Source organism: Mustela nivalis, assembly GCF_964662115.1.
Source record: "Mustela nivalis genome assembly, chromosome: 11".
NCBI lineage: Eukaryota > Metazoa > Chordata > Mammalia > Carnivora > Mustelidae > Mustela > Mustela nivalis.
In genome coordinates, this window is record NC_139030.1 from 47796831 (window position 1) to 47810184 (window position 13354).

Below are 13354 nucleotides of genomic sequence, written 5' to 3' on the forward strand. Positions count from 1 at the left end.
CATTTCATAAGGAGAAAAAAAGATCAATACTTGAGGAACTCATGGACTTCAAATAGTCACAAATGGCGTCCAGTTAGCTGTGTCCCTGGCTTCCCAGGGATTTGCATCTTTATCTTTGATTTTCTCCAGCAGGTAGGCACTAAGTAGAGCCTAGGCCCCGGAAAATATATGCTTTTCTATCAAATGTTGCCTACCAGATCAAGTGAGCCATTGATTGCCTCCTAAAAAGCCCCCAAGCATCACTCTCCTGCTTGGGCTGTTGGGTTTGGTCCAGGGAAACTATGAGTTTTGTTCTGCTTATACAAATTCTTTGGCAGTTTTCTCAATCTATTGCTCCTTTATGTGACACCCCCTAGGCTCATTGCAGAAAAAGCAGAAATGGATTTTCTTTCTCAGTTAATCTTTATGTATTGATTATTGGTTGTGGTCATTAAGCCTTTTTCATTGGGAAAAAGAGCTAAAACTCTGTGACTTCATAAAATTAACGAGGAAATGCCACCGAGTCCTTTGCATTGGTTTTGGGGGGTGGTTTAAATGTTACGTATTTAACACAGACAACACTATGCAGTTGCTGCCTCATTGCTCTTACCTGTCTCCCAAGGGTGACTTCCTCCTGAGGCTGTCCTACCAAAACAGAATGTTTGCCTTAAAGAATCTGATAGCTCTCCATACATCTTTAGTTATGCCCCAGTCCCTCAGGTGAACTGAGACCACGTCCCCTCAAGCAGCATTTGGAACTCGCACGGAAAATCAACCTGAAAGAGAATGGCTGAAATTGCCTGCATCACAGGCTGCATTGAAGCAAAGAAATTTCTGTCTCCAAGGATAATTGCTTTTCTCATTGCTCATACTTTTTCCTCCACAGCCCTCATTTATTTTAATGTATATATTCCACTTTGACTCTGTAGAAGGTATTTTTAAAGTTTTTTAAAAATCCAAATCAAAGATGAGATCAGGATCCAGGAAAGTATTTATTCTATTTATCCTTTCCATGAATGTATTCTTAATCAACTGTCTTCCTGATTGTCTCTTCATTTGCAGCTTTGTTTCCTAATAGAACACTTGGGCTCTGGAGATTAGCGAGACAAAGCTTCATTATAACCATCCTTATTTTACTCTCATTTCTTACACGGTTTCTCATCCTAACTCACTCTCCAGGTGCTTCTTTCTCTTGCCAAATAGTGCAAGGAAACACTTTTGCAGATCTTTTGTTTACTTTAGAAAAAACATTGATCCAGTCTTTCCTATGCGGGAGTGCTGCTCATTTCCTGACTGGCCTTTCAAGTTTGGCTCAGTAGCAACTTGGGGATTTGTTTTCTATCCAGAGTGGAAGGAGCTGGGCGCCCAACAGCTCCATGCTGGAATGAGAATTAAGTTCTGCTCATTCCCTGCATAAGCAAGCTGACGTTTCCTCATAGTTTTTTTTTCCTCCCCATTCCTCAAAGTTTTAATGTTCAGTCATTTAGCTTTAGCTTTTTAAAAGGTATTTTAATAGGGTTGTCTCTCCTCCAAGTGCTGGCAGAAGCTGGTTATCTGCACTGGGCAACTCTCAACTATAATGGATTCCCTGTTTGCTGGGTTCTATCTGCAGTGCAGTGTGCTGTGCAACATGGGGTGGGCTTGCCCCAGCTCCAAATCCACTGTCACCTGCCTGGCCTGGTCTAGAAGGACCTGCAACACCAAAGGAATCTGGCCGGTGCCACCTTACTTTCTGGGACCCCAAGACTGCTAAGTTAATGAAGTTTTGGTTATTACCCAGTTGAACATTTTCTTACTTCATGTAAGTTTGGTTTCGGGTTTTTTTTTTTTTTTAAGATTTTTATTTATTTGTCAGAGAGAGAGTGTGTGTGTATAAGCAGGGAGAGAGACAGGCAGAGGGAGAAGCAGACTCCCCACTGAGCAAGGAGCCTGATGCGGGGCTTGATCCCAGGATCCTGGGATGTGACCTGAGCAGAAGGCAGTCGTTTAACAGACTGAGCATCCCTACTTCATATAAGTTCTATAAATTTCTTTGTGCTTTCTTCTGGCACATCTACATTAAATTTCATTTTAGTTATGCAATTGTATCTATACTTAATTATGTTTGTATGTGAGTATAAGTTACTTTCTGTTCATCCTACCTTGGGGAATTTATTCATAGTTTCTTATGAGGTCAGTAACTTTCCAAAGAGGCGGGCTTTCTAAACCAGAAGCCTATACTTCTCTATATTCATGCATTTTTACATTAAAATGTATGTTTGGACTAGCAAAGTTTGTTCTTTTTTTTTTTTTTCTTAAGATTTTTATTCATTTATTTAAGAGAATGAACAAGAGAAGAGCATGAATTGGGGGGTGCAGAGGGAGAAGGAGAAGCAGACACCCCTCTGAGCAGGGAGCCCAAAGCCATGCTACCAGATACAAAGTGGTGCTTGATCCCAGGACCCCGGGATCATGACCTTAGCCAAAAGCAGACGCTTAACAGATTTAGCCACCCAGGTGCTCCTGAACTAGCAAAGTTGAATGAAAAACACTGATGAAGATCTTAACTACATCAAGGGGGTGGGTACTATCTTTCTTTAGGGACTTAATCTGTAACATAAAGTAATATCACAAATATAATTCCATATTTGGGGGTGGGGAAAATACAGACAAAGCTATTGGCATAGACAAGGTCTAGTTGAGGAGACATAATGCTGTGAATACGGTGACAAAGAATCTAGGGTCATTCATTCCTCCAGCTCAGCCAGGCATAGTCAGTCATCACGAGGAAGGGCTACCAGAAGAAGCAAGCCACATTCTGGCTTAGAAAAGGTAGGCAGTGTTCACAGGCGATTAGCCAAAAACTACTCCAGTGACCCAAAGAAAAATGCAAGGTCAGAGAGAATTGTAGCAAGAGTGACTTGTAACTGAATCTCAGAGAAATAGACTGTAAGTTTTAATGCTCCCTGGCCTAACTCAGGAAGAGCCAAAGAAAGAGTCCTAACTGGGTCTTGGAAATGGGAAGGCTGCAGAGGCCATGAGCTTTTCTCTGTTTACCCAAAGTGAACTATAGGAATGCCTGGAAAGACATTTTCTTCTTGATACTTTGTAGAGGAGCTAAGACTCACTTTTATCTGATTCTTCCTTTTGATTCTAGAGCCCTTGTGTTTTCCATCGTGATGTGTCCCAAAATATGTGCTTATTGATCTTCAAAAACCTGGAAAGATGAGCCACAACTTTAGGAGAAACACACCCAGAAAAGTGCAGGCAGAAAGGGGCATTGACTGAGCCAGGAGATTGCCGTCACTCACCAATGTGGCAGAGGAAGTTCTGGCTTCTGCGTGGCAGAAGGTACAGAATAGGTATCAATACAGCATAGTCACCACATGAGTGTTTCAGGATTTGCTCTCTTCTCCGAGAAGGCTAATGGAAGGCAAGTGAAGAATATAGGCCAGCAAAGCCTATGAGACAAACCTTTAATGTATAATCACTGCCATTTGGTGAGGTTTGAGAGAAGCCTTCCAAATAATACCTTTGTATTCCTGCCCAAACTATAAACCAACTGAGAGAAGCTGATACTGGAGAAATTGGCTTAGGGTACATGGGAACAATTCCCTTCCTACGACTGAACCCAGGAATCAACACCCACAGCTGAACAGCCACAGGACTCTGCTCTTGGGGTCTGCCCCTGTGTAGCCTTGTATGGAGTAGCTAGTTTCCAAGAGTGAAGAAGGACTAGGTTAAACATGTCTAATTCATTTCCCAAACTCACTTCTATAAGGCGCTTCTCCCAGGAATAAAGAAACCGGGTGAGTCCCTCCACATGGCAAGAAACAACAGGAGTGGACACTACCTAAACCTTTTTTAAGAGTTGAGGAAACCTACGTCTCATTTACGCGGGCTAGAGCAATGTGCAGTGGACTCTCCTGTGCCCTTTGTGACTCGCTCAGTAGTCTGCTTAGAGAGCCCATCAGTAGTTCTTCAGCATTTCCCTGTAAGCCTGGGGTCATAAGCATCTGCCTCAGGGATGGATGGAATCTTCAGGGAATGCGCTGATACACGTAGATGGTTGGAATACGGGGAACTAAAAGTGAGTGTCCGAAGGTATTACTGGTGACTTATTCTGGGAACATTACCACACCTAAATCTTTACTAGACGCTAAATAAATGGCTGGGAGTTCTAGCAACTCTGCCAAGCACTATTTCTACATTTACTTGCTAGACCAGCACTTCTCTAACTACCTGAGGTAAAGGACCAGTTCTTGCTTTTTGTTTTGTTCTGCATATTTGCAACCTTTCATAGACCAATGCTTTATAAAAATGAATTACTAGGGGGAAAAAAAAGTCCATTTGTTGGCATTTGGTGTTCCCTGGTCTCTGCCCTCTCTCCAACATTCTCTTATGATCTCCCAGGCAGCCAGTACATACCAGCTACATGTCAGGCCCTGCTCTAGCGTCTGGGAATGAAGCAATGAGCAGAAAAAATAAAGATGGGCAATATATAAACCCAAGATTTTTATTAGGTTTGAGAGATGAAAAAGTATTTTGTTACTCTACTTAGCGTGTCACAGGCTAGGAATGAAATGGACCAGTGCTTGCCCACAGCCCCCACCTTGAACTACCCGACTGTAGACCATAGGGAGACTAAAACTCCACATCACAGTATTTGGTTGGCTTCACCTCCTGAACCCCATGGTCTTTCTTCACCATGAGGCATCCGCTCCCAGGTGTGGGTGCTCGCACCTGGAAAATGGTTAGTCCAGGTGTGCTCTGTGCTGTTCCTGGTATCTTTTCATGCAGTTGGCTGTGGGAAGCACACAAAACTACATTGTGACACCTGGCTTTCACCAGGATTCCTGGTGGTTATTATTCCTTTCCTTTTTCACTTTTTTAAAAATGATTTTTTGTCAATAGGTGCATAATAGTTTCTAGGCTGATTTAAAATGGGAAGGGAGATGATTCTATTCTTTTACTAAAGTCAAAACTTGTGATTTTTTCCCCCCATTGAATGGTATTTTAAGGACTGAGTTGATGCCAAATTCAAAGAACATGGAGAACTTGGGGAAAGGCCAGAGACAGATAAAAGATTATTAATAGTTTGTTTGTAAGGGCCATGATTAGAAGCTGAAGAACATGTGTTAATTACCATAGAAGAAGAGCACACTAGAAGATGGGAATGATTGCTCCCAGGTAGAAACAGGCAAAAAGTATCCTCAGAGAAGAAACAGGGGACCCATTGGATATAAAGCCTAGTTTTGCTGCTGCTGTGTAAACTTAAGCAAAATACTTAACGTCTCTGAGCCTCAGTGTCCTCAACTATAAATTGGAGATGATATTGCTTACCTAAAGATTGTTGCAAGGACAAAAGACAAAGCACACTGAATGTAAGGCTGGGGCCTGGAGATGATTGATGCTTAATAAGTGGTAATTATTTAATCTATCACTAATAGATTATTTTATTTTATTTTACAAAAGATGGTGATCAAGTCTTTGTCTCTTTTGAAGGGAGGGGCAGAATGGACTCCTCCTGCAGTATAATATAATTTAAATTAGCCGTAAGAAACTTCCTAACTATGAAGAGTTGAGGGTTTTTTTTTTTTAATTTTTTAAGATTTATTTATTTATTTTTAGGGAAAGAGAGCATGCATGCAGATGAGTGGGGAGAGGAAGAGAGGGAGAGAATCTCAAGCAGACTCCTCACTGAATACAGAGCCCAATGCCGAAACTCAATCTCATGATCCTGAGATTATGACCTGAGCCAAAACTAAGAGTTGAATGCTCAACTAAGTGAGTCATTCAGTCACCCCAAGAATTAAGGTTTTTTAAAAAATTTAGTAGGTAAATGCTGTTTCCTTTGCTTATGTTCAGTTCTGTTCAAAGATTTATTAAGCATGGAGTGTGTGCCAGAAAGTGTGCTGGACACTGACAGTACTGGAGTGAATAAGACTTGGTCCTTGCTCCTTAGATGCCTGCAACATAGGATGGATGCCCATTTATCTGAAATGTGGTATCTCCCACTTGAATTGCCTGGCTCCAGCTGGCCACTTACTTAGAGCTCTTGGGTCCATTGGCCAGCACTGGCACAGCTTACCCTACTGTTGGCATCCTCATTTTTTTTTCTTTTCGATCTTCCATGTCTTTATATTTTTTTAATTTTTAATTTTTTATTAACATATAACATATTAGCCTCAGGGGTACAGATCTGTGAATCATCAGGCTTAAACACTTCACAGCACTCACTGTAGCACATAATCTCCCCAATGTCCATAACCCAACCATCCTCTTCTTACCCCCCAAGCAACCCTCAGTCTGTTTCCTCAGATTAAGAGTCACTTATGGTTTGTCTCCCTCCTGATCCCATCTTGTTTCATTTTTTTTTTCTGCCCTACCCCCCCAAACCCTTCACTGCCTCTCAGCTTCCTCATATCAGGGAGATCATGTGATAATTGTCTTTCTCTGATTGACTTATTTCACTCAGCATAATACCTTCTAGTTCCATCCCTGTCATTGCAAATGGCAAGATTTCATTTCTTTTGATGGCTTCATAGTATTCCATTGTATATATATACGACATCTTCTTTACCCATTCATCTGTTGATGGACCTCTAGGTTCTTGCCACAGTTTGGCTTTTGTGGACATTGCTGCTATAAACATTTGGGTGCACGTGCCCCTTCAGATCACTACATTTGTATCTTTAGGGTAAATACCCAGTAGTGCGATTGCTGGACCATATAGTAACTCTATTTTCAACTTTTTGAGGAACCTCCATGCTGTTTTCCAGAATGATTGCACCAGCTTGCATTCCCACCAACAGTGTAGGAGGGTTCCCCTTTCTCCATATCCTTGCCAGCATCTGTCATTCCCTGACTTGTTAATTTTAGCCATGCTGACTGGTGTGAGGTGGTATCTCATTGTGGTTTTGATTTGTATTTCCCTGATGCCAAGTGATATGGAGCACTTTTTCATGTGTCTGTTGGCCATTTGGATGTCTTCTTTGCAGAAATGTCTGTTCATGCCCTCTGCCCATTTCTTGATTGGATTATTTGTTCTTTGGGTGTTGAGTTTGATAAGTTCTTTATGGATTTTTGATACTAGCCCTTTATCTGATATGTCATTTGCAAATATCTTCTCCCATTCTGTCAGTTGTCTTTTGGTTTTGTTGATTGTTTCCTTTGCTGTGCAAAACCTTTTGATCTTGATGATGTGCCAATAGTTCATTTTTGCCCTTGCTTTCCTTGCCTTTGGTGATGTTCCTAGGAAGAAGTTGCTGCGGCTGAGGTCGAAGAGGTTGCTGCCTGTGTTCTCCTCAAGGATTTTGATGGATTTTTTTCTCACATTGAGGTCTTTTGTCCATTTGGTGTCTATTTTTGTGTGTGGTGTAAGGATATGGTCCAGTTTCATTTTTCTGCATGTGGCTGTCCAATTTTCCCAACACCATTTGTTGAAGAGACTGGTTTTTTTTTTCCCCATTGGACATTCTTTCCTGCTTTGTTGAAGTTTAGTTGACCATAGAGTTGAGAGTCTATTTCTGGGCTCTCTATTCTGTTCCACTGATCTATGTGTCTGTTTTTGTGCCAGTACCATACTGTCTTGACGATGACAGCTTTGTAATAGAGCTTGAAGTCTGGAATTGTGATGCCACCAACTTTGGCTTTCTTTTTCAACATTTCTCTGGCTATTCGAGGTCTTTTCTGGTTACATATAAATTTTAGGATTATTTGTTCCATTTCTTTGGAAAAAATGGATGATATTTTGATAGGGACTGTATTAAACATATAGGTTGCTTTAGGTTGCATAGACATTTTCACAATATTTGTTCTTCCAATCCATGAGCATGGAACATTTTTCTATTTCTTTGTATCTTCCTCAATTTCTTTCATGAGTACTTTATAGTTTTCAGACTACAGATTCTTTGCCTCTTTGTTTAGGTTTATTCATAGGTATCTTGTGGTTTTGGGTGCAATTGTAAACAGGATCGACTCCTTAATTTCTCTTCTATCTCGTTGTTGGTATAAAGAAATGCAACTGATTTCTGTGTATTGGTTTTATATCCTGACACTTTACTGAATTCCTATACAAGTTCTAGCAGATTTGGAATGGAGTCTTTTGGGTTTTCCACAAAAAGTATCATATCATCTGCAAAGAGTGATAGTTTGACTTCTTCTTTGCTGATTTGGATGCCTTTAGACCCTTTCCAAGGCCCTGCGTGAACACATCTAATCATGTGCTACCCAGTGAAAGCCAAACAAAGCATGTGGAACAAGTCCCCAAGATATAGCCCCTGCAGGGGCACCTGGGTGGCTCAGTGGATTGGGCCTCTGCCTTTGGCTCAGGTCATGATCTCAGAGTTCTGGGATCAAGCTCCTCATGGGGCTCTCGCTCAGCAGGGAGCCTGCTTCCCCCTCTCTCTGCCTGCTTCTCTGCCTACTTGTAATCTCTCTCTCTCTCTCTTTCAAATAAATAAATAAATCTTAAAAAAAAAAAAAAAGATATAACCCCTGCACCTATGCCCTCTAGTGTCATGCCCTCTGGTCATTTCTAACAATGCTATCTCTCCACAGACCACTTCCTTCACAGCATTTAGGGATTCCACTCACAATGGCTCTCAGCAGTATTCACCATCACCATAATCCATCTAACTGGTCACAACTGAGATGAAATTTGGGCTACCTTCAAGAGATCTACAAGACTAATAGTGCTACAAAGCTCTACTCCTTGCACCATGCACCATTCACCAGAGTTGTTCCTCCAAACCAAGAACCTGGTCTTTTTACAGTTGTCACCCAATCCTCACATAATCTCAAAAAACGTGTCCTTGCAGAGCCCAGAAATAAACCTTGCATATATGGTCAAACACCAGGGCACCTAAGTGCCTCAGTTGGTTGAGCATCTGACTCTTGATTTCAGCTCAGGTTGTGAATTCAGGGTCATGATCTTGGGGTTGTGGGGTTAAGTCCCATATGGAGCCAAGCATAGGGCTCCACACTTAGTTGGGAATCTGCATTCTTCTCCCCCTATTCCCCCTGCTCCCATGCTCTCTCTCTAAAATAGATTAAAAAATCTTAAAAAAAGAAAAAAAAGATGCCAACACCAATAGGGAAAGGACAATCTTCTCAAATTGCGTTGGAAAAACTGATTATCTACCTACAAAATAATTAAGTTGGTCCCTTACTTTACAATACAGAAAAAATGAACTCAAAATGGATAAAAAAACCTAAATGTTAACACCTGAAACTATGAAACTCTTAAATGAAAACACAGAAGAAAAGCTTCATAACACAAGTTTAGCAATGTTTACTTGGAATATGACACCAAAAACACAAGCAACAAAAGAATCTTTTTGTAATCCAAAAAGACCAATTAGACTACATCAAAAGTAAAAGCTTTTGTACATCAAAGAACACACTCAATGTAGTGAGAGAGTTGCCCACAAAATGGGAGAAAATATTTGCAAATTACATATTTGATTAGGGGTTAATATCCAGAATATATAAAGAACTTCTACAACTGAATAACAATAACAATAACAAAAGCCCAATTATAAAATGAGCAAAGGACTTAAATAGACATTTCATCAGAGAAGATACACAGATGGCCAGTAAGCATATGAAAAGATGTTGGACACCACTATTTAAAATCACAGTGGGATAGAACCTCACACCTATTAGAATGACCATCACTGAGACACAGTAGTAACAAATGTTGGCAAGGATATGGAGAAATTAAAATACTTGTACACTTTTGGTAGAAGGACAAATCGTGCAGCATTTATGGAAACATTATGGTGGTGCCTCAAAAAATTTAAAATAGAGTTACCATATGACCCAGAAACTCCACCTCTGGATATATATCCAAAATAATTGAAAGCAGAGACCCTAAGACATATTTGTACATCCATATTCATAGCAACATTATTCACAATAACCAAAAGGTGGAAGCAACCCAAGTGTCCATCAGGAGATGAATGGATAAATAAAACAAGGCACATACATATAAAGGAATATAATTCAGCCTTAAAAGGGAAGGAAATCCAGACACATGGGTGAACCTTGAGGACTTTATGCTAAGTGAAATAAGTCACAAAAGGACAAACACAGTATGGTTCCACTCCACCTCCATTTGAGATACCTAGAATAGTAAAATTCACAGAGACAGAAAGTAGAATTGTGGTTGCCAGGGGCTGGGGTACCAGAAATGGGAGTTCTTATGTAATGGGTAGAGTTTTAGTTTTGCAAAATATAAAGAGTCCCGTGGATGACTGACTGGTAGTGAAGGTAGCAGGACAATGTGACTGAATGCACTTAACGTCATTGAGCTGTACACTAAAAATTACTAAGATGGTGAATTTTATGTACAGTGTATTTTACCACAATTTTTAAACTGGAAAAGAAAACTAGCCCTTATGTTTAGCCTGGCCTTCCAAAATCTTGAACTTGCTGCCTTCTATCTCTAGCTCTCTGCTCTTCCCACCTCCACATACACCAGCCTGTCTCCTGCCATTCCTCACCATGCCCAGTCTATTTGTACTTGGGCTGACTGTTTCCATACATACTCATTCCTGATCCCAGGAGGGAGGACTTAAGCACAGGAGATCCTGGGCTTCCACCTCCATGGGATTTTCTCATAACCTTCCACCCCTAAGTACAGATAATCAAAACCCCTCACCAAAAAAACCTGGGAAAATTTCAGCCCTTTTATAAGTCCCCATGGTTGAAGTGATGGGTAGATAGAAAAGGGCCAGAAGCAAAGGTGTTACTTTTGACTTTCCCTACATGGTGTGCTGGCATGACATAAAAAGAACCCTAGCATTTGTTGGGGACCTTAATTTGGAATTCCAGACACTACACTTCTTGTAGTTCCTAGCCTCATGCCTTCTGACCAGAGGATTCATTTTCCTTTTTCTGAGTTCATGCTTATCTTCTCTCTTACCTCAGTTTCCTTGCTATTTCAGTCCAAATGTCCCCTCCAGCTGTGTCAGTGACAGCTTGGTTCCAGGGAGTACCACTCCCAGAAGGCCCTTCTGAACAGATATGACATGACCAGAAGTCACAGATGGCCAACCAGGAAGGGACGGTGCAATATAAAAAGGTCCATGCTACCAATTTCAATATTTCTCTGGCTTTAAAGAATATTTAGGTCAGGTGATCAAACTAAAAGTTTTGATTGTATTAAAGAGACCATATACACTTCCTAGTTTGCCCTTTTTTTGTAAAAAGTTCATTATTTTGTTGGTTGTTTATCTCTGCCCATTCTATTCTGTGACTAACCACTGGTCTTAATTTTCTTAAATCCTTTATGTACTCAGAGGTGGTTTGCCAACTAGCAGTGTCAGCATCACCAGGGGAGTTTGTTAGAAATACAGAATCTCGGGGCGCCTGGGGGGCTCAGTCAATTGAACATCTGACTCTTGATTTCAGCTCAGGTCATGATCTCAGGGTCCTGGGACAGAGTCCCACATTGGGCTCCCTGGTCAGTGGGGAGTCTGCTTCCCCTTTCGCTCTCCTTCTGCACCTCCTCCAGCTCAAGCATTCTCTCTCTCAAATAAAGAAAAAGAAAATAAGGAAAAGAAGGAAATACAGAATCTCAAGCCCTATGCCAGACCTATCAAATAAAGATCTGCATTTTAACAATATCTCCCTGGTAATTTATATACACATTAAATCTAGAACTGTTCTAGAAGTTGTCTAACTACTCCCACTGGAGCAAATGGATCGCTACCTTAGCTCTTCATTAGAAACATCTGGGAAGCTCTTAAAATTATTGATGCTGGGGTCTCACCACCAGATTCTGATTTCATCCATCTACAAGGATGCTGAGCATCAATTGGTTGTTGTTGGCTTTTTTTTTAAGATTTTATTTATATGTAATCACTATACTCAGTGTGGGGCTGGAACTCACTACCTAGAGATCAAAAGTCGCTCACTCCACTGACTGTGCGAGCCAAGCACCCCTGGTTGGTTGGTTTTTATTCTCTCAGAGATTTGTTGTTTAGCCCACCTGAGAAACACAGAATTAGAGTGTAACTTAAAGGAAAATATCCCAGAGAATTCCATGAATTTTAAACTGTTTTAGAGATGTGGGGGGGAAAAAAAGAGTAAGATTGTTTAATTTGAATAGGTTTCTTAACCTAAATATGTGAATATTAACTTGAAACTATGGATTACATATGTAAGTAACTTCTTAAATTCTTCCTATTTTATTCCTTATTTTTTGTCTTATTTTCTATTTCTTTAGTCCTTAAAGTCCTTCAATGGCTTTCTTAACTTCTATTAAATGGCGTCCAGTGTTTTCCACCAAGTCCAATGAGAGGGCCTCCATCCTGTCCCAGTGCCCAAAGCTGGTGCTGCTTCCTGTACCCTGTACCTGACAAGGCTCAGGTACAGGGTACTACTGGTGGGAGCAGCAATCACTATGACTGGTTGTTAGTATTAGTGGGTTGATACCACTCTGCCCAAGCAGGTTTGAATCCCAGTAGGAAGCAAACCATAGCCTCAAGTTGTGTATTTATGTACTCCTTGCAAATCAGCCTTGTAAACTTGGTATAAACTGCAACCCCCCGCCAAACTTGAAAAACTTTAGTATCCCCACACCAATCTGTCGTCTTCACAATTTCTTTAGCCTTTTCCTGTGTTTATCGTTTTCCATGTGTCCTTTCAAAAAGCCCAGCCAAAATCTATCGTAATCTTAAATGGGTTTAAGAGTAGAGAGCTTCACCTGCTACATAGGTCTCTTCTTGAAGACATGCTTTTCTTCTGTGGTCACAGGTGAGTACATAAGGGCCTCTCAGCAAGGCTTAGTAAATATTTATATATTCACCCATATTCTGAATTTCTATCCCAGAAACTAGTTTTTAAGAAGTTTAGATAGATTTTTTTTTTTAGCCAGTGTTGGAAAACATTTTTTTTTTTTATGTTTGAAAGTGAAATTCAACTTAATTGATTTATCAAGTCTTGATTGAATTCCTGCTGCTACCATCAAGCAAAATAACTAGCAGCTTCCCCATTGTTACTAAAATGCTCATCTTCTTATAAATATTTTGACATGCCTCAAACACCAAAAATATGCATGATGTGTACTATACAGTCAAGAATTAAACAGGGCTCTTGCTTTGGCATAAAGCTTATTTCAGGTGGGGAAAGAACACAGCTGATAGTGCAGTAAGAGAATAGAATTAGATAGTCTTTTTTATTGACATGATATATTTGAAGATAGGGTCCTAATAATTTAATTTCTTATTGAGAAGGGTACCCTAAATGTACCCAAGGCTGATTTGCATTTTTGGGTTGTAAGTTCTGGCTCTAAATTCAGTATGTGTCGTTGAGGAAGTCAGTCTTTTTCTGCCTCAGGTATTTAGCTGCAAAATTAGGAAGTTGTACCAAGAGTTCGATAAGGTCC